At 53.7% G+C, this 22,965-nt stretch overlaps 1 protein-coding gene across 1 annotated transcript in view; it reads right to left on the bottom strand.

Annotated features, from left to right (window-relative positions):
* The window catches only part of THBS4 (thrombospondin 4), a 126,721-nt gene that overhangs the window by 84,843 nt on the left and 18,913 nt on the right, over positions 1-22,965 (bottom strand). The window contains 1 exon segment of the mRNA XM_029058141.2: positions 3,784-3,944. The gene's annotated coding sequence lies outside the window, so the exon portion shown is untranslated.

Genomic DNA, 22,965 nt, shown 5'->3' with positions numbered 1-22,965 from the left:
CAGGACGGGCCAGGGGAACGCCCGCAACCGGGCATGGTTCTCTACTCTCCCGAGAGACCCGCGGATGAGCATTTACCCCGGGGACCGGGAGGACTGGAGAAGCAGCGTGGCTCAGTGGAAAGAGCACGGGCTTTGGAGTCAGGGCTCATGAGTTCGAATCCCAGCTCTGCCACTTGTCGGCTGTGTGACTGTGGGCGAGTCACTTAACTTCTCTGTGCCTCAGTTCCCTCATCTGTAAAATGGGGATGAAGACTGTGAGCCCCACGTGGGACAACCTGATTCCCCTATGTCTACCCCAAGTGCTTAGAACAGTGCTCGGCACATAGTAAGCGCTTAACAAATACCAACATTATTATTATTATTATTATTACTGCATTCAAAAGCCAGACGTCGGACTCGCGTCGGTCGATCCGTAGTACGTACCGAGCACCTGCTGTGTGTGGAGCACTTTACTGAGCACCTCCTGTGTGCAGAGCGCTGTAGCGGGCATTTATTGTGTGCCGAGGCCCGTGTTGCGCACCTACCGTGTGTGGGGCACCTACTCTGTGAGGAGCATTATCCTGACCGCCTACTGTGAGGAGCACTGTACTGAGCACCTACAGAGTGTAGATCACTGTACTGGGCACCCAATGGGTGTGGAGCACTATACTGGATGCCTGCTGTGTGCAGAGCCTGTTCCTGCACTCCTACTGCTTGCAAAGCACTGTACTGAGGACCTACAGTGGCATGAGGAGAAATATTTGTATGTCTAACTCCGGTCAGAGCGTAAGCTCCTTGCGGGCAGAAAATGTGTCTCAAGCTTCTGTAGGTGGGAGGTGGCGAGATTTGTAGGTGGTGAGTGGTGAGATTTTTATTTTTTGAGGTCTTCGTTAAGCGCTTACTAGGGGCCAGGCACTGCACTGCGTTCTGGGAGAGATACGACCTAATCGGCTTGGACACAGCCCACGTCCCACATTTGAATCCCCGTTTTACAGATGAGGTAACTGAGACACCCGGAGGAGTGAAGCCACTCGCTCAAGCTCACACAGCAGACAAGTGCAATGACTTGTACCAAGCACTTGGGAAAATCAATCAATTATTGGTATCTATTGAGCTCTTAGTATGTGCAGAGCACTGTACTAAGCACTCGGTAGGATAGATTATGACATGGGACACGAGCCCTGCCCACAAAGGTCTTGAGGGAAGAATAAGAGAAGGACAAGGCACGATCCCTGTCCTCCCTCACGGAGCTTGCCCTCTAAGGAGTACTGCACTTTAACAAGCACGTCCCGCTCAGGGGGCGCTCAGCGAGTACCACGGCGACCTCTAAATGTTCTACAGACTGCCCTCGGGGCCCTAGATGTCCTAAGGAAATTATTTTGTCTGCGGACAGGCCCGCCGCCAGCTTGCAGTCTTTCAGACTGAGAAAATGGAAAAAATAAAACCCCAGCGCCAAAACCCCACGGTATTCATTTTCTCTTTTCCAGCCTCTCCAGCAGGCACCTCGCACCTCCCACCTCCCCCCCCGGTTCCGTCTCCGCCTTATTCTTTTACGGCTTGTCAGAGCCGATCCAGATTTGCCGGTGGGCGGGAGGAAAAGGAGACGGTGCCCGTGGGCCGCCCCCGCCGGCGGTTCGGCCGCCCAGAGACCCCGACCCGAAAACCAGGACGCGCGGCGGATTCACCCCCGGTCCCCCACCCCCTCAGCGTGCTTGCTGTTAGACAATCGGGGGCCGGTATTGTGGATGTCAGTGGGCTTTTTCCATTCAGTTTTCGACCCCTTCACGAGGGGTGGCGGGCTGGGATTTTGATCAGCGGTTTTCTGTATTAGTAATAACTCCCTCCCGCCTACTCCCGGGGCCACGATGTCGCCTGCATCTGATTGCTGACCTTTTTTTTTTTTGTCTTTATGGCATTTGACTGTGTGCCAGGCACTCTACTAAGTGCTAGGGTAGAAACAAGCTAATCAGGTTGGACACAGTCCCCGTCCCACATGGGGCTCGCTGTCTTAATCGCCATTTTCCAGAAGAAGGAGACGAGGCCCAGAGAAGTGAAGTGACTTGCCCGACGTCACACAGCAGGCAAGCGGCGGAGCCGGGATTAGAACCCGGGTGCTTCTGACTCCCGGGCCCGTGCCTTATCCTCTAGGCCAAGGTCACCCAGCAGGGGCAAGTGGCAGGGCTGGGGTTAGGACCCACGTCCTCTGAGTCCCCGGCCCCCGCTCTGCCCGCAGATCCATGCTGCCTGCTCTAGGCCACGCGGCTAGTGCCATGGAGAGTTACCACGGACTCGATCCCTTCCCTCGAGGAGCTTACAGGCTAGCTGGGGAGAAGGCCACTGTGGTCATTTCCCGACGGGAGGAGGAAGGAGAAACGGACGTGTAGGTTTCGGGCGGGCGTCCCGGTCCGCCGGCCCCGGACGGCGTCGTGGGCTCCGTGTGTGAGGCCCGTGGGCCCCGCGTTTGAACGGAGAGACGGCACGTGTCTCTCCGCCGGACTGGTCACCCCTCCGCCCCCGGCAGCCGGGGGACCGTTCACAGATCGGCGTGAGTCGGACAAGGAAAAACTGCTCTCATCTCTCCGAGGGGGCCGGGTGGGCCGGCAGAACGCTTACCTGAGCGATTCTGAAGCCCGCCGCCCGCCCACCCGCCCGGCCTCCCGCCAAGGACCGTCTGAAATGAACCGCTTCTCCCGTTCGTCTGCCGAGGGGGCCGTCAGGGCGTCCCGGGCCTTGGCTGCGGCCTCCGGGAGGCTGTGCTGACCCGCTGTGGGGAGGGGGAGGAGAGCCTGCCCGTCAGCAGTCTGGAAACGCGGCCAGTTCCGAGACCAGCGGCCTTCTGCGGAAAAGTAGTCTCGCGGGGGCGGGCGAGCTCCGGGACTGAAGCGGGGAGACCCAACGGACGGGGCCTGTGCCCTTCAAACCCGACAGACTCTGGCTCTCCCGGCTTCGGAGCCCTCCTGAAAACCTGCCTCCTCCAGGTCTTCCTTGATTAAACTCCGCCTTCCCGTGGTATGGTGGTGTTTGTTAAGCACTTACTATGTGCCAAGCACTGTTCTAAGCACTGGGGTAGATTAAAGGGAACCAGGTCGGGCACCGTGCCCGTCCCAAATGGGGGTCACAGTCTTAATCCCCATTTTACAGATGAGGTTACTGAGGCACGGAGAAGCGACTTGCCCAAGGTGACACAGCGGACACGTAGGGGAGCCAGGATAAGAACACACATCCTCTGATTCCCGGGCCAGTGCTCTTTCCACTAGGCCACGCCGCGTATGATAAGCATCCACTTACTGCACCTGTACTAGATACTTGGGAAACCCAGAATAAAAGACCATTGACTGATTGATTGCCTGAAAAATGGCTGCAATGAGGTTTAACCTTGGGGGAGCATTAAGTTGGGACCCACCTCCCTTCACTTTTTCACAACGTCATTTTTTATGGTATTTTTTAAGCATTTACTATGCGCCAGGCACCGTACCAAGCGCTGGGGTAGATGCAAACTAATCAGATCGGACGTAGTCCAAGACCCACAAAAGGCTCACAGTCTTAATCCCCATTTTAGATGAGATGACTGAGGTCCAGAGAAGTGAAGTGACTTGCCCAAAGTCACCCAGCCGATAAGTGGCGGAGCCGGGATTAGAACCCGGGTCTGACTCCCAGGCCCGTGCTCTTTCCACTAGGCCACGGTGCTTCTCATTAGAAAAATGAGATCCTTGTGGGGTGGGAATGGGTGTTTCGCTGGTGGCGTACTCTTTCTCCCAAGCGATTAGTATAGCGCTTAGCCCTCCGACGGCGCTCACTACATACCGTTGCTCCTTCTTGTGGCTCCAGTCTCACTTCATTCTTGGACCTTGGTCAGAGCCCGGGACCAGGCCACACTGGGCCCCGGCCCAATCCTCCAGGTGGCCTCGGACGGGTCTTGGAGCGCCGTCCTCGGGCCGTGGGAATTCCCGGAGTTTGCCGATGAGCTGTTGGGGAAATACAACCTGGGTTGTCAGGTCTCTTGGGTTCGTTTTTTCCTCTCGTAGAAATCTTTTCCCAGGAATAAATTGGACGTACCAGTCGGGAGTAACTATTTTCACCCGGCATGACTTAAGCGGTCTTTCTAAGGTGTGTCTGACCTCACGGTGACATAACGGGCTCGTGTCGGCCACGTCGGAAAGGGATACTGAGCTCGAATAGCATGACGGGACGTCAGACTTCAAACCTGAGGCGCTTTGGCCCCGATAAAGGTCCAGGGGAGGGCAGTTGAGTAGACGAATCTGGGTTTTTGAAGCCCGATATCTTTTCCTCTTAGACTACTTCCCCTTTGGGTTTGGCTAAAAATAATAATAATGGTGTTTGTTAAACATTTACTATATCTCAAACACCGTTCTAAGCATCGGGACGATGGGGTCGGACACGGTCCCTGCCCCACGTGGGCTCACAATCTAAGTAGGAAGGTGAACGGGTATTGATTCCCCCTTTTACAGATGAGGTAACTGAGGCCCAGAGAAGTGAAACGCATCGTCCAAGGTCACACAGCAGGGATGTGGCAGAGCCGGGACTAGAACCCAGGTCCCCTGACTCCCAGACCCGGTCTCTTTCCACTAGACTGGGCTGTTGGATCTAGTTGGGTGGCACTCCAGGGGGAGGGACAGTTTAAGCAGAAGTGATGTGTCATTAACGAAGCTAAATACTGGAGACAGAGCAGTAGCAGGGCTCCTGGGTGGGGAAAGTCGGGGGGGACAACCATATTTTCGGGCACTCGAACTGTGGTGCAGGCTGCGGGGGTGCCGGGCTAAAGATCTAAACTACTCGGGAAGGAAGAGGCAAGAAAAGTGAAAGACGGAGGCAGAGAGAGTCAGAATGAGGTAGAGGGACGAGCAGCTTTCCCTAACGGTTAGAGCCCGGGGCCTGGAAGTCAGAATGCCTCTTGTCTACTGTGTGACCTTGGACAAGTCACTTCACTCCTCTGTACCTCAGTGTGCGACAGGGACCGTGTCCATCCTGATTAACTTGTATCTACCCCACTGCTGAGTACAGTGCAGCGTGGCTCAGTGGAAAGAGCACGAGCTTTGGAGTCAGAGGTCATGAGTCTGAATCCCAGCTCTGCCACTTGTCAGCTGGGTGACCGTGGGCAAGTCACTTCACTTTTCTGTGCCCCAGTTCCCTCATCTGTAAAATGGGGATTAAGACTGTGAGCCCCACGTGGGACAACCTGATTCCCCTGTGTCTACCCCGGCGCTTAGAACAGTGCTCTGCACATAGTAAGTGCTTAACAAATACCAACATTATTATTATTATTACAATGCCTGGCACATAGTAGGAACTTAAATATCATTTTTTTTAAAAAAAGATGAAAAGGCAGCGACAAAGACAGGCAGAAAGAGTCCGAGACAGAGATAGAAATTCATTCATTCATTCAATCGTATTCATTGAGCGCTTATTATGTGCAGAGCACTGTACTAAGCGCTTGGAATGTACAGTTCGGCAGCAGATAGAGACAATCCCGGCGCAGTGACGGGCTCACAGTCTAAACGGGGGAAACAGATGGCAGAGCAAAACAGAACAAAACAAAAACAAGACAACATCATCCAGATAAATATAATCAAGGGGATGGACACCTCATTAACAAAATAGAAAGAGTCAGAGATAAGTTCAGAGATAAAAAAGGGACGAAAAAGGAGAAAGATAAACAAGGAAAGCAGAAAAAGAAGTGAAGTACAAGCCCAGACACGCTTCCCTGACAAACACGCAACACACACAAACACACACGCCCAGCTGTGCAAGATTCAGAAGAGACAGATGTTCCCGAAAGAGATTTATTTTTGGGTAACTCGTCCTTTTTTCAGTAGGAGGGAGCCAGGAGAAAGACATCATGATTTTCCCCTAAACAGAAGCTTCGCGGCATGTCACCGTCTCCGGGAGTCGCTATCTTTGCAGCTTCGGCTGATTTTTCAATATTTACAAACACCAGGGACGTCTCCGAGGTAATTGGTGTGATGTTTTCCCTTGTTGGTGTCACACCGCTGCCTGCTGGGGGCTTGGGCGGGGGGGGGGGGGGTTCTCTCCCCCTGTTCCCCTCTTACATCTCTTCCTCTCCCACCCCCTTCCTCCCCACCTTCTCTCCCCCCCGCTGCTCCCGCTCCCCTGTTCCCCTTCTCCCGGCCCTCCGCTCTCTCTGTTCAACTGCCTGTCCCAGGAGCACCGGGCCGCAGAAAGGAACAATCTCCAAACCTCGAGGGTGATGATTTGAAGGTCCCCACCCCGCTTCGACGGCCAGAGCTGAACCCTTCCCCTCCCCATGTCTGGGAATCCCGCGCCACATCCACATGAGAAGCGGCGTGGCTCAGTGGAAAGAGCCCGGGCTTGGGAGTCAGAGGTCATGGGGTCATGAGTTCGAATCCCGGCTCTGCCACCAGTCAGCTGTGTGACTGTGGGCAAGTCACTTCACTTCTCTGTGCCTCAGTTACCTCATCTGGAAAATGGGGATTAACCGTGAGCCTCACGTGGGACAACCTGATTCCCCTGTATCTCCCCCAGCGCTTAGAACAGTGCTCGGCACGTAGCGAGCGCTTAACAAATACCAACATTATTATTATTACGAGAAGCGGCGTGGCTCAGTGGAAAGAGCCCAGGCTTGGGGGTCGCAGGTCACGGGTTCGAATCCAGGCTCTGCCACTCGGCAGCTGTGTGCCTGTGGGCCAGTCACTTCACTTCTCTGTGCCTCAGTTACTTTACCTGCAAAATGGGGATGAAGACTGTGAGCCTCATGTGGGACAACCCGATGACCCTGGATCTGCCCCAGAGCTTAGAAGAGTCCTCTGCACACAGTAAGCACTTAACAAATACCAAATTACTATTATTATTATCGTCGCTCCATGTCCTCGCTCCGTGTCCTCCCAGCCGTTCACAGGATGTGGGGTGGCGGGGGAGAGAAGGACAAACACGCCCAACCGCTCCATCGCCTACCGGACAGGGACCAGGGACCGCTCAACCAGAGAGGAGACACCCGGCCGTAACAAAGGGCCTTCATCCTCCTTACATTCCTCTTCTTCCCCGAACGCAGCCGAGGGGTTCACCCGAAGGGAGGGGAAGCGGACACTACAGCACAACCTGCTCGGCCCCTCGACCGGGCCGGTGTCCTGACTACAACCGAGAAGCAGCGTGGCCTAGCGGCTAGAGCCCGGGCCCGGGAATCAGAAGGACCCGGGTGATCATCCCGGCTCCGCCGCTTGTCTCCTGCCTGATCCCTGGGCAAATCACTTCACTGGGCCTCAGTTATCTCATCTGTAAAATGGGGATTGAGACTGTGAGCCACGGACCGTGCCCGATCTGATTAGCTTGTTTTTGGGAGCGGAACGTGATTCGCAGACACCTTCCGTGACCCTTAAGGCACGTTTCGAGAAACGCCCCGTTACACCGAAAGCCCCCGGAATCACAGCGCAAACGAGCAAGCTTGGGCCTCGAAGGAAATCTTCTCAAACTACAGCCCCACTTTCTGAGGAACCGATCCCTATGAAACAAACGCTTTTAAATCTGCCGCTCTTTTCATATTCTTATTTTTGGATTATCCGACGAGGTCCGGGACTTGACTACCACTTGTCATTCATTCATTCATTCATTCATTCATTCATTCGACCGTATTTATTGAGCACTTCCTGTGTGCAGAGCACTGTACTAAGCACTTGGAAAGTACAATTTGGCAACAGAGACGATCCCTACCCAACAACGGGCTCACAGTCTTGAGGTAGGGAGACAGACAACAAAACAGACAGGGATCAGTAGCATCAATATAAATAGATAGAATTATAGATATATACACATCATTCTGCTGTGTGACTCTGGGCAAGTCACCTCACTTCTCTGTGCCTCAGTTACCTCATCTGGAAAATGGAGATTGAGACCGTGAGCCCCACATGGGAGAAAGACAGCGTCCGACCCGATCTGCTCGTATCCATCCCAGTGCTTAGTACAGTGCCTGGCACATAGTAAGCGCTTAAGAAGTACCATTATTATTATTAATATTATTAGAGGTGGGGAGACAGGCATTGATATAAATAAATCAATGACAGATACGGACATCGGTGCTGTGGGGCTGGGAGAGGGGAAGAACGAAGGGATCACCGGGGGCCCAAGATCCCGGGCCGGGATGGGGCGGAGGGAATTCCAGACCCCCACGGTCCCTGTGGCCCCTCTCTGGGGGCGCGGGGGCACGAAGCATCCCGGCCCCACCTCTGCCCGCTCCTGCCCCCCGCCCCCTCAGCCCCCTGGGGAGCCCAACAAGCTGGAACCCGCGTTCCGGGGACGGGACAGACGGACGGGGGTCATGGAAGAAAGTTGTTTTTCTGAGAAGGAATCCAGATGCGAGCTGGACCGGTCGAGTGGCGCGGAGGTTTGTGATCTTCACCAGATGTCTGTCAAGTACCCAGCTGGCCAGGGCGGGCCTGCCTTCCAACTGGTTCCCGCTCCCGACAGGGCGGGGGTCCCGAGAGACCCTCCCGAGGGGAATCCGGGGCCCCGGGCCCCAGCCCCGGCTGACCTTTGCCGTTCTGGGGGTTGGCGAACAGGCAGTTCTTCCTGGTCATCTTTGGCACCGACGGCCCTGGGCCCCAAGCCTCGGCTTGCGAGAAACACTGAACAGACGAGCTTTAAGGCACGGCCCGTCTCCTCCGCACTCTCCCCCGCTGCCCTCACCTGCCCCCGATCCGGCTCATCCCTCCTCCTGCCTCTCTGGAGGACCTGGCGAGCCCACCCTGGACAACGTTCCAGGGCCTGGGATCTGGAAGAGACGAGTTGGAATGCATCCTCTGAGGGGACACTGGCTGCTTTTAATCTTGGAGGAAATTGGATTTTCCTGGTTATGACTAGTGTCCCCGAGCGTTTGGGCCGGTAATCATAATAATAACCGCGGTGCTTACTATGTGCCGGGCACTGTTCTAAGCGCTGGGGTAGACACAAGACAATCGGGTCGGAACAGTCCCTGTCCCACAGAGGGCTCACAGTCTCAATCCCCATTTTACAGATGAGGGAACTGAAGCATAGAGAAGTGACTTGTAGCAGACAAGTGGCAGAGCTGGATTCGAATCCAAGTCCTTCTGACTGCCAGGCCCGTGCTCTATCCACTAGGCCACACTGCTTCCCCGATTCTTAAAGGCAGCAGTCATTTAACCAAATTCTATGTGTTAATGCCCCGTTTATGGTTAAACACAGAAAGAGAAAAGAATAGCTGAATTGGCTGGGCGTTAGCTAAACGTCGTTTAAACTAAACGAGGTCCAAGGTCACACAGCACTCAGCAGCAGTGTTTCAGAGGATGGGAGAGAGAAAGCTCTAGTATTATTAATTGTGGGCCTTGCCATTAGATACGCCAATATGCCCAGTCCACAATGCACACAACTGTATGGAATCTGCTTTTGAGTGGGATTAGACCCCAGGTCCTTCTGACTTCCAGGCTCATGCTCTATCCACTAGGCCAGTGAACTGCCCAAGGTACACAACAGACAAGTGACAGAGTTGGGATTAGAACCCAGGTCTTCTGACTCCAAGCCCACGCTCTTTTCACTAAGCTATGGTGCTTCATAAGCACTTAGCACAGAAAAGTTAAGTGACTTGTCCAAGGTCACACAGCAGGCAGCAGCAGTGTTTCAGAGGATGGGAGGGAGAAAGCTCTAGTATTATTAATTGTGGGCCTTGCCGTTAGATACGCCAATATGCCCAGTCCGCGATGCAAACAACTGTTTGGAATCTGCTTTTGAATTTTGTATTTCCCCTTTTCAGAATCAAGAAGTTCTAACCTAGAGTGGGTATGGGGTAGACCGGGCAGGAATGAAAATTGTGACCACGAGGAAAACACAATTTCCCTTTTCAGGGAGAGGCGGGAGGGAGGGGGGCACGTAAAAGAACCGCAGATTCTCCAAATCAGACTTTTGAATGTTTGAATAATTAAATTCCAGTGTGGGGGAGGAAAGGGGCGTCCAAAACCCCTCCTAAGGTAGATGGGAACACACACCCACACACGCACACACACCAACCCCTTGTAAACAAATGTCTGCTGTGCCTCAAATCAGACAAGACTATTGCTTCTCTCCGGGTTTAATACTTCTCTTTGATGAAGTCGTTAAAGTTTCGCTTTTTGAAGCCTTTCCCTTAGAGGATGAAGACAAAATGTTCTCTGCCACTAGGAAGCATCACTACAGATTCCAACCCATGCTCAGGAGCCAGGAGGGATGGCGGGGGGTGAGAGGGAAAAGGCGGGAGCGCAGAGAGAGAAAGAAAGAAAAAAAGAGAGAGTCTCGACAGAAACCATTTGCTCTGTGCCTGTGATGGTAGTCGCTTCCTCAGTTCTCCCGCCCCCTGGCCACGGCGCATCTCGGAGGACCCATCACACACCGAAAGGATAGTCACCGTAATAATTAAGAATTATTCTGGTGTTTATGAAGCACCCGCTTGGGGCCGAAGCACTGTGCTACGCGCTGGGGTAAATGCAAGACCAGCAGATTGAACACAATTCCTACCTCACATGGGGCTCACGGACTAAGACGAAAGGAGAGAAGAGATCTTGTCTTCTTTTTCAAGAAGAGGAATCGGAGGCCCAGAGAGGTGCAGCGACTTGTCCACGGTCACGCAGCAGGCCAGGGGCCGCGCTGGGACCAGAAGCTGGGGTCACCCCTGCCTCCTTGACCCGGGGTCTTTCCACTAGGCCGCCCTGCCCGCCCTTGGTTAAAGGCCATCATCCCCCTTTGCTCTGGGCCCAGTGGAGGGCTGCTTTCCCCCTAGCTGAAAGTCAGCTCAGCGTTTGGAGGGGCAGACAGGATTTGCAAAATCCATTTTCCTGGAAACTCCCAAAGGTTCTGACAGAGAACCTTCCCAGCTTTCCCAAGGGGGACTTCAAGGAGAAATCCTGATACTGTTTTTCAAAGGCGGAAATTGCAGAAAAGATAGAAAACAGGAAATGAGATGAATAACCTAGGCTCAGAAGATGGTTCTCATTTGGTTTTACAGCCAATTAAGACAGAACGTCCTTAACCCACTGAAACCAAGCAGGGAAGCTAGTGGCAGCGGGACAAAGTCTCCGCCCCTTTCTGGCCTAGGGATGCCCCACTCCCTGGCATTCTGAGAAGTGTTATTTCCTGAGCGTGGGACTCTGGGATGCAAAAGGGAGACCTTTGGTTTCTCGGCGGCTTCCGGTGACCCCGACGAAGAGAGCGAAGGGTCCCTGGTGGCCTCTCGGAGGAGACGGAAGAAGACGGAGTCTTGTCTAGGGCGAGCACGCCGGCGGCTAAGACGGAGGGGTCCCTGGTCCGTTCCACCAGGGCCCAGGCCTCCAGAGATGCTCCAGGGAGATTCTCCCTGCAGCCTGCCGGGGCAGAAGCGTCAGTCAGAGATCTCCCCTGACTAAGCCCTCCTTTCTCCTTCTCCCTCTCCCTTCTGCGTCCCCCTGACTTGCCCCCTTCATTCATCCCCGCTCCCAACCCCACAGCGCTTATGTCCATATCCGTCATTTATTTATTTCTATTAATCTCTGTCTCCCCCTCTAGACTGAAAGCTCATTGTGGGCGGGGAATGTGTCTGATGTTATATTGTCCTCTCCCAAGCGCTTAGTACACTGCTCTGCACACAGTAAGTGCTCAATGAGTAGGATTGACCGACTGACTGAAGCATCATTCTGACACATTCATCAAGCAATCGATCAGTCGGTGGTATCCATAGATCGCTTACTGCAGAGAGAGCACCGACCGCAGTGCTTGGGACCCTCCTCTCCCAGGCCTACTGGTTTTGTTCTCGAGAATAGTCAGAGCCTTATTTAAAGGCACACCTCCTCCAAGAGGCCTTCCCCGACTAAACCCTCATTTCCTCTTCTCCCTCTCCCTTCCGCATCACCCCTGAACTTGGATTTGCACCCTTTATTCACCCCACACTCAGCCCGCAGCACTTACGTACATATCCATGATTTATTTATATATCTGTCTCCCCCTCTAGACTGTAAGCTCGTTGTGATCGGGCAACGCGACCCAATTCTGTTCAGTTGTACTCTCCCAAGCGCTTAGTACAGTGCTCTGCACACACAGTAAGCGTTCAGTAAATACAGCATGGCCTAGTGAAAAAATCGCAGGCCTGGGAGGGCAGAAGGACCTGGGTTCTAAACCCGTATCCGCCAGTTCTCTACTTAACAAAAACCAACTATCATCAATATGGTGCTCTGCACCCAGGAAGCCCCCAGGACAGTGCTCTGTATCCAGGAAGCCCCCAGGACAGTGCTCTGCAACCAGGAAATCCCTGGTACAGTGCTCCGCACCCAGTAGGAGTCCAGTACATACTGTCGGTGCTGATTCTGGAAGAGTTCCGGCCTGTTGGCTGGTTCAGCTGTGAAGCGTGACTGTAAGGCACCCGGGGGAAGCTAGCTGCCCGGAGAGGGCAGTGAGGGCGGAGAGTTGGATCTTTTGTGGTCAAGCAGGTTCAGGAACCTGCCAAAGACCCCCTCCCCCGGAAACACAGGAGACGCGACCCTGGCGCTGTGTGCCGGGGTGGGGGTGTTGAGAGGGTGCGGGGCGGGAGGAGAGGGGATGGAAAGACCATTGGGGGCTCAATAAATATTATTGGATGAATGAATGAGCGAGCTGGCCTTCTGCAGGGGGCTGAGAGGATGGGGGGGCGGGAGGGGAGGGGAGAGGAGGACAGGACCCACAGGGGGCAAGCTGCCCTTGCGGAGGAGCGAGCTGTCGGCCTCCAACGTCTCACTGCCCTGGCGCCGGGGATGGCAGGTTTATGTCTTCGGAAGCAGGCCGGCCAGAGCCTCAGCCAAAGCTGACTTCACACGGGCACCCGGAGGAGATGGAGGAGGAGGAGGAGGAAGAGGAGGATGGAGATGAGAAGGAGTGGGCTGGGCTGGACTAGGGCCAGCCTGCTTGCTCTCTCCCTCTCTCCCCTTTTCTCTCCCTCCCTCCTTCTCTCTCTCTTCCCTCCTCCCATCTTCTTTCCCTTCCTCCCTCCCTCCCTTTCTTCTTTTTTCTCCCCCCACCCACCCTTCACCCCAAGTAAAAATTTCCATTTCGACAGCCCCAGGGGCTCCGTCTCTCTGCTCCCCACACCCCTTCTCCGGCGTTGGAAGGGGACGACAGACAGACACAGACCCCAGAGGGCGGCCCCTCGGTCCACCCAGAGAACGATCACCCCCAGTTCCCCACTCGGAGGGAGGGCGTTGGTGGGGGCAAGGGAGATTCATACCAAGCGACCCTTGAGGCAGGGTCCGGGCAGGGAGGAAGGCCGCCTTTCGCCCAACCCCGGGCCCACCAGCCCCTCGTGAGGCTCTTTCCGACCAAGGCCGTCCCCGGGGACAGGATGCAAATGGGGGCGGGTGTCACTTCTTCCACCGGGTGTCACCTCCTCCACCGCCCCCCGCCCACCCTCGGGAGCGGCCAGGCCGCTCTGCCTGAGGGAAACATGCTGGGCCAAAATAAATCGGTCAGCGGATCCAACGCTCCCCGGACTCGGTCCCACTGGGAGAACTATTTAGGGAGCAGAACTCCAGTACCGCCAAGCCCATGCGCTCATTCTCCCCACCCCAACCCCATCCTACCAACCACCCACTTGCTTCTGACCCTCCGAGTTCTCTTCCTAATACTGGCCCTTGGAAGCAAAGGGGCTTGTACTTTAGCAAGGGGAGAGCGATGGTTTAACCAGAGGTATTTACCGAGCATCTTCTGGGTCTATCAGAGTACTCAGTTGGGGCTGTGAGGAGCACCAGTGGAGTCCAGAGCACCGTACGTGCTATCTCCTTTGAGCAGAACACTGTGCTGGGTAACTCTTGTGGGTAAACATTGTCCTGGGCATTCACTGTGGGCAGAGCACTGTCCTGGGCACTCAGTGAGGGCAGAGCACTGATCTGGGCATTCACTGCGGGCACAGCAGAGCACTTGAACAACTCACTGTGGGTACTGTGCTGGGCACTGTGTGCAGGGCACTGTACCGGGCAACTTCACTGTGTGCAGAGCACTGTATTAAGCACTGTAGCCAAGGAGGAAGGCAGGCTGTCTGCCCTCGGAGGAGTTGCCCTGTAACGGTTGCCTCACGGAGCCCACGGCCATGCTAAGTTCTCCGGCTCCGCTCCTGGGAATCATTCGACCGAGTCAGGGAGAGAATAATAATAATAACGATGATGATGGTATTTGTTAAGCACTTACTTTGTGCCAAGCACTGTTTTAAGAGCTGGGTTCAGGTTGTCCCAGGTGGGGCTCACAGTCTTAATCCCCTTTTTACAGATGGGTAACTGAGGCACAGAGAAGTGACTTGCCCAAAGTCACACAGCTGACAAGTGGCGGAGATGGGATTAGAACCCATGACCTCTGACTCCCAAGCCCGGGCTCTTTGCACTGAGCCGCGCTGAAGATGGAGTCCGGAGGCTCCCCCCAACCATGGGGCTTCCCGGCCCACCCCAGCCCCCGGCCCGGTCCAGCCTCCCGGTGGACCAGCGGGGCCGGGGTTCGCAAAGCACTGAGCCTCCCTGGGAGCGGTGAGGTCCGGCAGCCCCGGCTCCTCGTCGCCTGGAAGGAAGCCAGCCGGACACGGCTGTTAAACTACTTCCCGTCCTTCTTGTTTCCAAGCGGTTTCCCAGCAAGGAAGGGAAATCCATCTCTGCCCGAGGATCGCCCATTCCTCCTGGGGCCGTGAAGCGTGTCTTCTAACCGACGGAGGCGGCTGTCCTCCCTGGCCCGGCTCCCCCTCACCGACATTCCCCTCCTCTCCCTCTATCCCAACGCCGGCCCAACCCCGCAGCGACTTCCCGCCGGGAAACAGTAGCAAAATATGTACCCTTGTTCTCTGGTTTCATCCTGCAAACCATCTGCTTCGAGGGTCACACTGCAGGATCCGCAGAAGCGGCTTGGCCTCGTGAATCGAGCACAGGCCTGGGACTCAGAGGACCTGGGTTCCGATCCCACCCTGCACTTGCCTGCTGTGTGATCTTGGCTAAGTCACCCAACTTCTCTGGGTCTCAGTTCCCTCAGTTGCAAAATGGGGATTCTATACCTGTTCTCCCTCCTACTTAGACCGCGAGCCCCATGTGGGACAGAGACTGTGTCCAACCTGATCATCTTGTATCTACCCCAGGGTATGGCTCATAATAAGCACTTAAATTAAATACCTCAATTATTATTACTGACAGAACAGGGGAGAGACAGACAGACGGAAAAGCAGAGAGCGAGGCAAGGACAGAGAGATACACAGGGAGAGATGGGCAGAGACAGAAGACAGAGACAAGCAGACAGGAGAAACACAGAGACAGAAACAGAGAAGACTCACAGAGATGGAGGTGCAGGGACAGATCGACAAGGAGAGACAGGCAGAAGGATAGAGTTCCCCCTAGAAAGTATATACACATTATCTTTAATCAATACAACCAATTGATAGTTTGACTACTCCCCCTCTCTTTCCTCTCCTTTTCTCTCTCACTTTCTCAATCATCTCTATTGAGCACTTACTGTGTGCAGAGCACTGTACTAAGTACTGGGAGTGAACATAATCACTCATTCAATAGTATTTATCGAGCGCTTACTATGTGCAGAGCACTGTACTAAGTGCTTGGACAGTCCCTTCCCATTGACGGGCTTACAGTCTAATAATGATGGTGTTTGTTCAGCGCTTACTATGTGCCAGTCACTGTATAACAGACAAGATTCCTCTCCCTCTGCCTCTCCCTTTCCTCGCTCTCTCTTCCCATATCTGTCCCTCACCCGGGAAGCCAAGGGGGGCACAACTGCCCCAATGTGACTGCCAAGCTTCTCTTCCCTTTGGTGCCCAGACATAATAATAATGTTGGTATCTGTTTAGCACTTACTATGTGCAGAACACTGTTCTGGGGTAGATACAGGCTAATCAGGTTGTCCCGCATGAGGCTCACAGTCTTCATCCCCATTTTCCAGATGAGGTAACCGAGGCACAGAGCAGTGAAGTGACTCACCCACCGTCACACAGCTGATAAGTGGCAGAGCTGGGATACGAACCCACGACTTCTGACTCCTAAGCCCGGGCTCTTTCCACTGAGCTACGCCGCTTCTCATAGAATGGCCCCGTCACCTTGGCGTACCCCAAGCAACCCCAGGGTTCGGAGGGGCAGCCTGACCTCCGATCGAGTCAGGAAAGCCAGGCCCCAGTCCGACCTCTGGCTTGGCGGCCTGCCGTGGGTCCGCGAGCAACTCACTTAACCTCTCTCGGAACCATTTTACAGATGAGGGCACCGAGTCCCAGAGCAGCTAAATGACTTGGCCCAGGACACGCAGCAGGCAGGTGCCGGAAGAAAACTGGGATTTCCCGTTGCAGGCGCTCTCCCCGAGATCATACTGCCCTCACCTCTCTCAAGAGCCGGTGTTTATCGGAAAGATGATTTTCATCTTGGACAGGCCCCTGGGGCTGCCTTCCTGGGGTCATTGGCCCTGGATACCCGAAAGGGTGGGGGAATGCGGATTGACTGCTCAGGGAATGAGCAATCGATCCCCTTCTAGACCGAAAGCTCGCTGAGGGCAGGGGATACATCTATCAAACTTTGTGATAGTGTACTCTCCCAAAAGCTTAATACAGTGTCCTGCGCACAGTAAGCACTCAATAAATACGACTGACCGATCAGACTGCTTTCCGGTTATCGGCTCTATGGACCCTTGAATCACTCGGTCCGGTCTTATTTATTGAGCGCTTACCGGGTCTAGAGGACTATACTAAGCGCTTGAGAGAGAGTACCCAATAACAATAGATACATTCCCCACCCACGGTGAGCTTATACCAGCCCCTGACGTCAGCCGGCCCCAAGTCCCTCCTGATGGCCCGAGCCTTTTCTCCTCGCAGGATGAATTCTGCCTCAGTTTCCCCCTCTTGCTGGTTCCGACTGGCAGGGAGTTTTGAGACACGAGCATTGCCGGTTCACCCCAACAGAGGGCAGCGCAGCCCACAGATCCACCAGTGGGTTGGCAGGACAATTTTTCTGACTCTTTTTCTTAATAGTATTTTTTTAAACATTTACTATGTTCCTGTTACTTAGGCCCTGTCCTAAGCACTGAGACGGATCCACGATAATCACGTTGGCCACGGTATCTGTTCCACATAATAATGCTGGTATCTGTTAAGCGCTTACTACGTGCCGAGCACCGTCCTAAGCGCTGGGGTAGACACGGGAATCAGGTTGTCCCACGTGGGGCTCACAGTCTTAATCCCCATCTTACAGATGAGGTAACTGAGGCACCGAGAAGTTAAGTGACTTGCCCAAAGTCACACAGCTGACAAGTGGCCGAGCCGGCATTTGAACCCATGACCTCTGACTCCCAAGCCCAGGCTCTTTGCACTGAGCCACATGGGGCTTACATTCTTAATCTCCATTTTCCAGGGGAGGTAACTGAGGCGGAGAGAAGAGAAGCGACTCGCCCAAGGTCACGCAGCAGACAAGTGGCGGAGCCGGGATTAGAACCCAGGTCTTTCTGACTCTCAGGCCTGAGCTCCAGCCACTAGGCCGGGCTGATTCTCAGGATTTAGTGACACTGCCTCAGAGGTGCCTGAAGCTGTCCCTTCAGAGACTGTGTGAGGCTTCAGAAAATAGGCCTCCCTCAGGGTGATGATGATGATGATGATGATATTTGTTAAGCACTTACAATGTGCTAGGTGCTGTACTAAGCGCTGGGGTGGACACAAGCAAATCAAGTTGGACACGGTACCTGCCCCGCGTGAGGCTCACACTCTCAATCCCCATTTTACAGACGAGGTAACTGAGGCACAGAGAAGTTAAGTGATTTGCCCAAGGTCACACGATAGACATGTAGCAGAGGCAGGATTAGAACCCATGACCTTCTGACTGCCAGGCCCGTGCTCTAGCCACTACCTCACATTGTTTCTCTAAGTGTGCTGATCAACAAGGTGCTGATGCCCACCCGCCCTCCAGCGCCGCTGAAGAGAGGCAGCGTCCATCGGTCCGGGGAGAGCGGAGAGGTTTGAGGAGCGGGAGAGTGGGGCTTAGATCGTCACCCCTTCCCCCTCCGGCCCCCAGCCCGACACCTGGACGCAGCCTCCCTGGTGGGACACTCAATTGCTCCACTTCTACGTCACAGGGTCCCCCGTCCCTCTCAGGAGGAGAGAGGGCCTCTTGGAGGAGAGGAAGATCTCTTTTCAAACCGAGCCAGGGCTCAGCGACTGCTCACACCCTTTCAGGGCACCCCCTGAGTTCCACCCGCTGGGAGGAGCGGGGCTCCCTACACCCCGTTTGCCCCTCCCCATAGGGCATCCCCTCATCTCCTGGTGGTCCTTGCCCACTTTTTTTTTTTAATGGCATTCGTAAGAACTCAATTCGTGCCGAGCACTGTACTAAGTGCTGAGGTAAACACAAACTGATAAGGTTGGACACAGTCCCACATGGGGCTCGCAGTATTAACGCGCAATTCACAGAGGAGGGAACTGAGGCTCAGGAAGTGAATCGACTTACCCAAGGTCAAACAGCAGATTAGCGATGAAGCCAGGATTAGGGCCCAAGTCCCTCTGACTCCCAGACCTGTGCTCTGTCCACTAGGCTACACTTTCTTTCTCACTTCCTGTTCCTCAGGGTGGGAAGCTGCCCCTTCTTTTCCATCCGCAAGAAGAACTCTTGCCCCACAGTCCCATTAACCATCCACTCGATCCTTCAGGCTTTCATTGATTCAGAACAGCCCTGGGGGCAACCGAGGCACCACCTCCCCATTAAATGCACCTGACAAGGTGACATTTGCCAGGAGAAATCATTCGATCAATCAGTGGTATTTACTGAGTGCTTACTGAAGAAGCAGCACAGCCTAGTGGATAGAGCAAAGGCCCAGCAGTCAGAAGGATGTGAGTTCTAGTCCCGGCTCCTCTACTTGTCTGCGGTGTGATCTTGGGCAAGTCACTTCGCTTCTCTGTGGCTCAGTTACCTCATCTGTAAAATGGGGATTAAGACTGTGGGACAGGGACTGGGTCCAATCCCATTTGCTGGTGTCCAACCCGGCACTTAGACAGTGCCTGGGACATAGTAAGTGCTTAACAAATGCCACGATGATTATTATTATTATTATTGTGTGCAGAGTACTGTACTAAGCACTTGGGAGAAAGTCGAGACCCCACCCTGGCCCCCGCAATCCCATAGGCCGCCGGGCCTCGAGCACCCTGGAACTCGAGGCTTTAAATCCCCCTTTCCCGTGAGCCGGCCATGGAGCGTCTCCGTTCAGCTCATTTCCACTCCCTCGGGGAGGGCTCCGACCGGGCCAGAAGCTCCGGGACAGGAAGCCTTTCCCCGCCCGCGGAGGAGTTCCGGCCATCTGTTATTGTCAGCTGGAGTTTGGAGGGGTTCCATCCCTACGTCTGGGAATCCCATCAGCTGGGAAGGGTAGCGTACCAGTTCCCAAGTCAGTCTCCCACGACATCTCCTCAGAAACCCCGCGGCCGTGTCCGTTTCTCACGGACACCGTTTGGGGAGAATCTGTGAGCGCCCGTTGGGCTGGCCCATTTCAGTTTTCTCTCAGTGAGCTGAGGTGTTTATTGAGCCCTGGCTTGGCACTGAGCATCGTTGCTAAGCTTTGGGATGGACATGAGATAAGTGGATCAGACACGGTCTCTGACCCGCACGAGGCTCACAGTCTGAGAGGGAGAAAGGGCAGGTATTTTATTCCCATTTTATAGACGAGGAAACTGCAGTGTAAAGAGTCTGCCTCATGAGAAGCAGCATGGCTAAGTAGAAAGAGCCCAGGCTTGGGAGTCAGAGGTCGTGGTTTCTAATTCCGGCTCCGCCACTTGTCAGCTGTGTGACTTTGGGCGAGTCACTTCACTTCTCTGGGCCTCACTTACCTCATCTGTAAAATGGGGAGTGAGCCCTACGTGGGGCAACCTGATTACCTTGTGTCTACCCCAGTGCTTAGAACAGTGCTTGGCACAGAATATGCGCTTAACAAATAAGATCATCAGCATCATCACGAGAAGTAGCATGGTCTAGTCGAAAGAGTAAAGAGACTCGACCCTAATCCCGGATCTGCCATTTTCCTGCTGTGTGACCTGGAGCAAGTCACTTAACTTGTCTGGGCCTCGGTTTCCTCATCTATAAAAATGTGGATAACTGCCTCCCCCCACCCCCCCTTAAATTAGGAACACCTTGTGGGAAAGTAACTCTGTCTGATCTGCTTAGTACAGTGCTTGACGCATGATAAACACTTAAATACCACAGTAATCATCATTTCTACAAGGCCACTCAGCTTCTAAACCCCTAGGTGCACATTACAGTAACTAGAGATGATCCCTGCCCTCAACGAGCCTGGAGTCTAGTGGGGGAAATGGACCCCCAAATTCTAGGTAGGGAAAAACCACAGAGTTTGAAGACATGTACATAAGTACATAAGTAAGTTTGAAGACATGTACATAAGCACACAAGTTCGAGTGGACGGCATGGTACCTAACTGCTTAGGTGACATGGAAGTGTTGATGTGGCAAGAGAGGGAAAAATAGGGTGGGGAGATGAGATATTAACCAGAAAAGGCCTCCTGGAGATGTGATTTTGGAAAGGCTTTGAAGATAAGGAGAGTGTCGGTCTGCCAGATGTGAAAGGAGAGTTCCAGGCAGAGAGAAGGGTGTGAGCAAGAGGTCAGTGTTGAGTGAGATGAGAACGAGACACGGTAGACTTCATTATCTTATTATTATATTATTGTAATATTATAATAATAATGGTAGTAGTTGTTAAATGCATACAGTGTACAAAGCACTGAGCTAAGTGCTGGGGTAGGTACAAGTTAATAGGTTGGAAACAATCTTGTTGAGAGGAGAGAAAAGTGCAAGCCGGGTTGTAACGAGAGAGGAACAAGGATAAGCGGCAGGGAGAGGGACGATGGAGTTTTGGGATTCCCTGGAGAAGAATGGGCCACTAACTGGAGGTTTCGGAGGAGTGGGGAGTCGTGGGAAAAATGAAGATTTAGAAAAAGAATCCAGGTAGCAGAGTGAAGTGCAGATGGGAGAGGGAAGAGCCTAGAGGCAGGGAGGTCTGCAGTAATCAACCTGTGCTAGGACAAATGCTTGGACCAGCAGAGGGGCTGTTCGGATGGAGAGGAAGGGATGGATTCTGGAGGAGTTGTGAAGGAAGAACCGTCAGGATTTGGGCTTGAGAGAGTTGGAGTAGTCAAAGATAATGACGGATGAGAGACGGGGAGGATTTCCCCTATGTTAATCCTCTGTGGAAATGGGAACGACCGACGGGGAGAAGCAGCGTGGCTCAGTGGAAAGAGCACGGGCTTTGGAGTCAGGGCTCATGAGTTCGAATCCCAGCTCTGCCACTTGTCGGCTGTGTGACTGTGGGCAAGTCACTTCACTTCTCTGTGCCTCAGTTCCCTCATCTGTAAAATGGGGATTAAGACTGTGAGCCCCACGTGGGACAACCTGATTCCCCTATGTCTATCCCAGCGCTTAGAACAGTGCTCGGCACATAGTAAGCGCTTAACAAATACCAACATTATTATTATTATTATTATTATTATTCTGCTAACCTCTCTTTGCAACCTTGAAGTTATTGTCACCCATTTCTTACCCAGCCTAAACTACCCTCATCCTCTTCACTTTTAATCTTATTACTGTTCTGCAGCCTCTTCTGATGATCCCACAGGTGGTTGTTTTTTTTAAATAGAAACTAGACAGGACACACAAGTAGGTACACACTCTCTCACACACATACATCCTCCCCACTCTGCCCCATTTGTTTTTGAGTTTTCCTTTTACTCTTGATTTTCTTTCTTTCTCTATTTGCTTCTTCCCTGGGCCTCTGCAGCAGCCTTTCCTCCCGTGAGCCTCCTCTCTCCTCCTGGCATTCCCAATTGTCAGGGTTTGACTCAGCAAGAGCCGTGTGGGACTTGATTGGGAGTGACTCAGCGAGCAGGGGCCTCTGAAGGAAACTCTTAATCTTTCCAGGGGACAGGGTTCACCTCGCCCCCTTCTCTGCGGTCCATTTTAACGGAACCTATTTTGGTCAGCCGTCACCATCACCAAAGGCTCTAGGCAGGCCGGCTAAAAAAAGACAGACACCCACGTCCACACGTCACGGACGAGGGGCGCACAGGCGGGAGGATTTGCGTGTCTGAGCTTTGGGAAGGGGGGCTCCGTTGGAGAGACTAAAAGTTTAGTCCGGAGGAGGGGACGGGGAGTTTGGGATAGCGGGTGGTTCCTCAAACACAGACATGGTACCTTTTACCCGAATGCTGAACTTGAAAGGGGTTTCTGATTATACTCATTCATTCATTCAATCATATTTATTGAGCGCTTACTGTGTGCAAAGCACTGTACTAAGCGCACGGGAGACTATAATATAACAACGTATGCCCCGAGGCCGGGTCCAGCGGGCACTTTCAAGGTCCTGTCCGGCGGCTACGTCTAGAGGGACGCTTAGCAGGCTGTAAACACGCTTGGTCTCTTGACCGTTTGGTTCTCTCTTAGCAGTAGACTCACATTCTCCAATACTGGCTCGGGCAGGACCAAGTACCCTGTTTAACGTATTTTTTCCTCCTCTGCAGCCCCTTCCAGGAGCAGACAGACTTGTAACCATGCACCTTCCGAAACGGGGGAGCCTGGACCCTGGAAAGCAGTGTTCTCCAAAGGACAGCATCCGGCCCCGTGTGTGAGCCAAAGCTAGGAGTGTGATTCGATTCTCTCCTGCTTGCCTCTCCCACTTTAGCCCTTCTTATGGACTCCGCTCCCTCGGGAAGATGAGCAGACTGGAAATATCAGTAGGTTCAAGAAGAGTTTGGAGACGTTCTTAGACAGATGGTCTCTGGAGGTTGAGTCCTTCCTGGGTCACTGGAGGGAGAGTCAGAGTTGGGGAGGGGAGAGTCGGGGGTGTAGGATGGTCCATGCTGGGTCACCGGAGGGAGAGTCAGGTATGGAGAGGGGTGTCGAATGGTCCATCCTGGATCATCTGAGGGAGGGTGAAGAGCGTTGGACGATCCATGATGGGTCACCGGAGAGTCAGGGATGGGAAGGAGAGAGACAAGGGTGTCAGA

The sequence above is a fragment of the Ornithorhynchus anatinus genome, chromosome 1, assembly GCF_004115215.2.
Source record: "Ornithorhynchus anatinus isolate Pmale09 chromosome 1, mOrnAna1.pri.v4, whole genome shotgun sequence".
Lineage (NCBI taxonomy): Eukaryota > Metazoa > Chordata > Mammalia > Monotremata > Ornithorhynchidae > Ornithorhynchus > Ornithorhynchus anatinus.
Note: the sequence above shows the minus strand (reverse complement) of the source record. Positions and strands in the feature narration are given on the sequence as shown.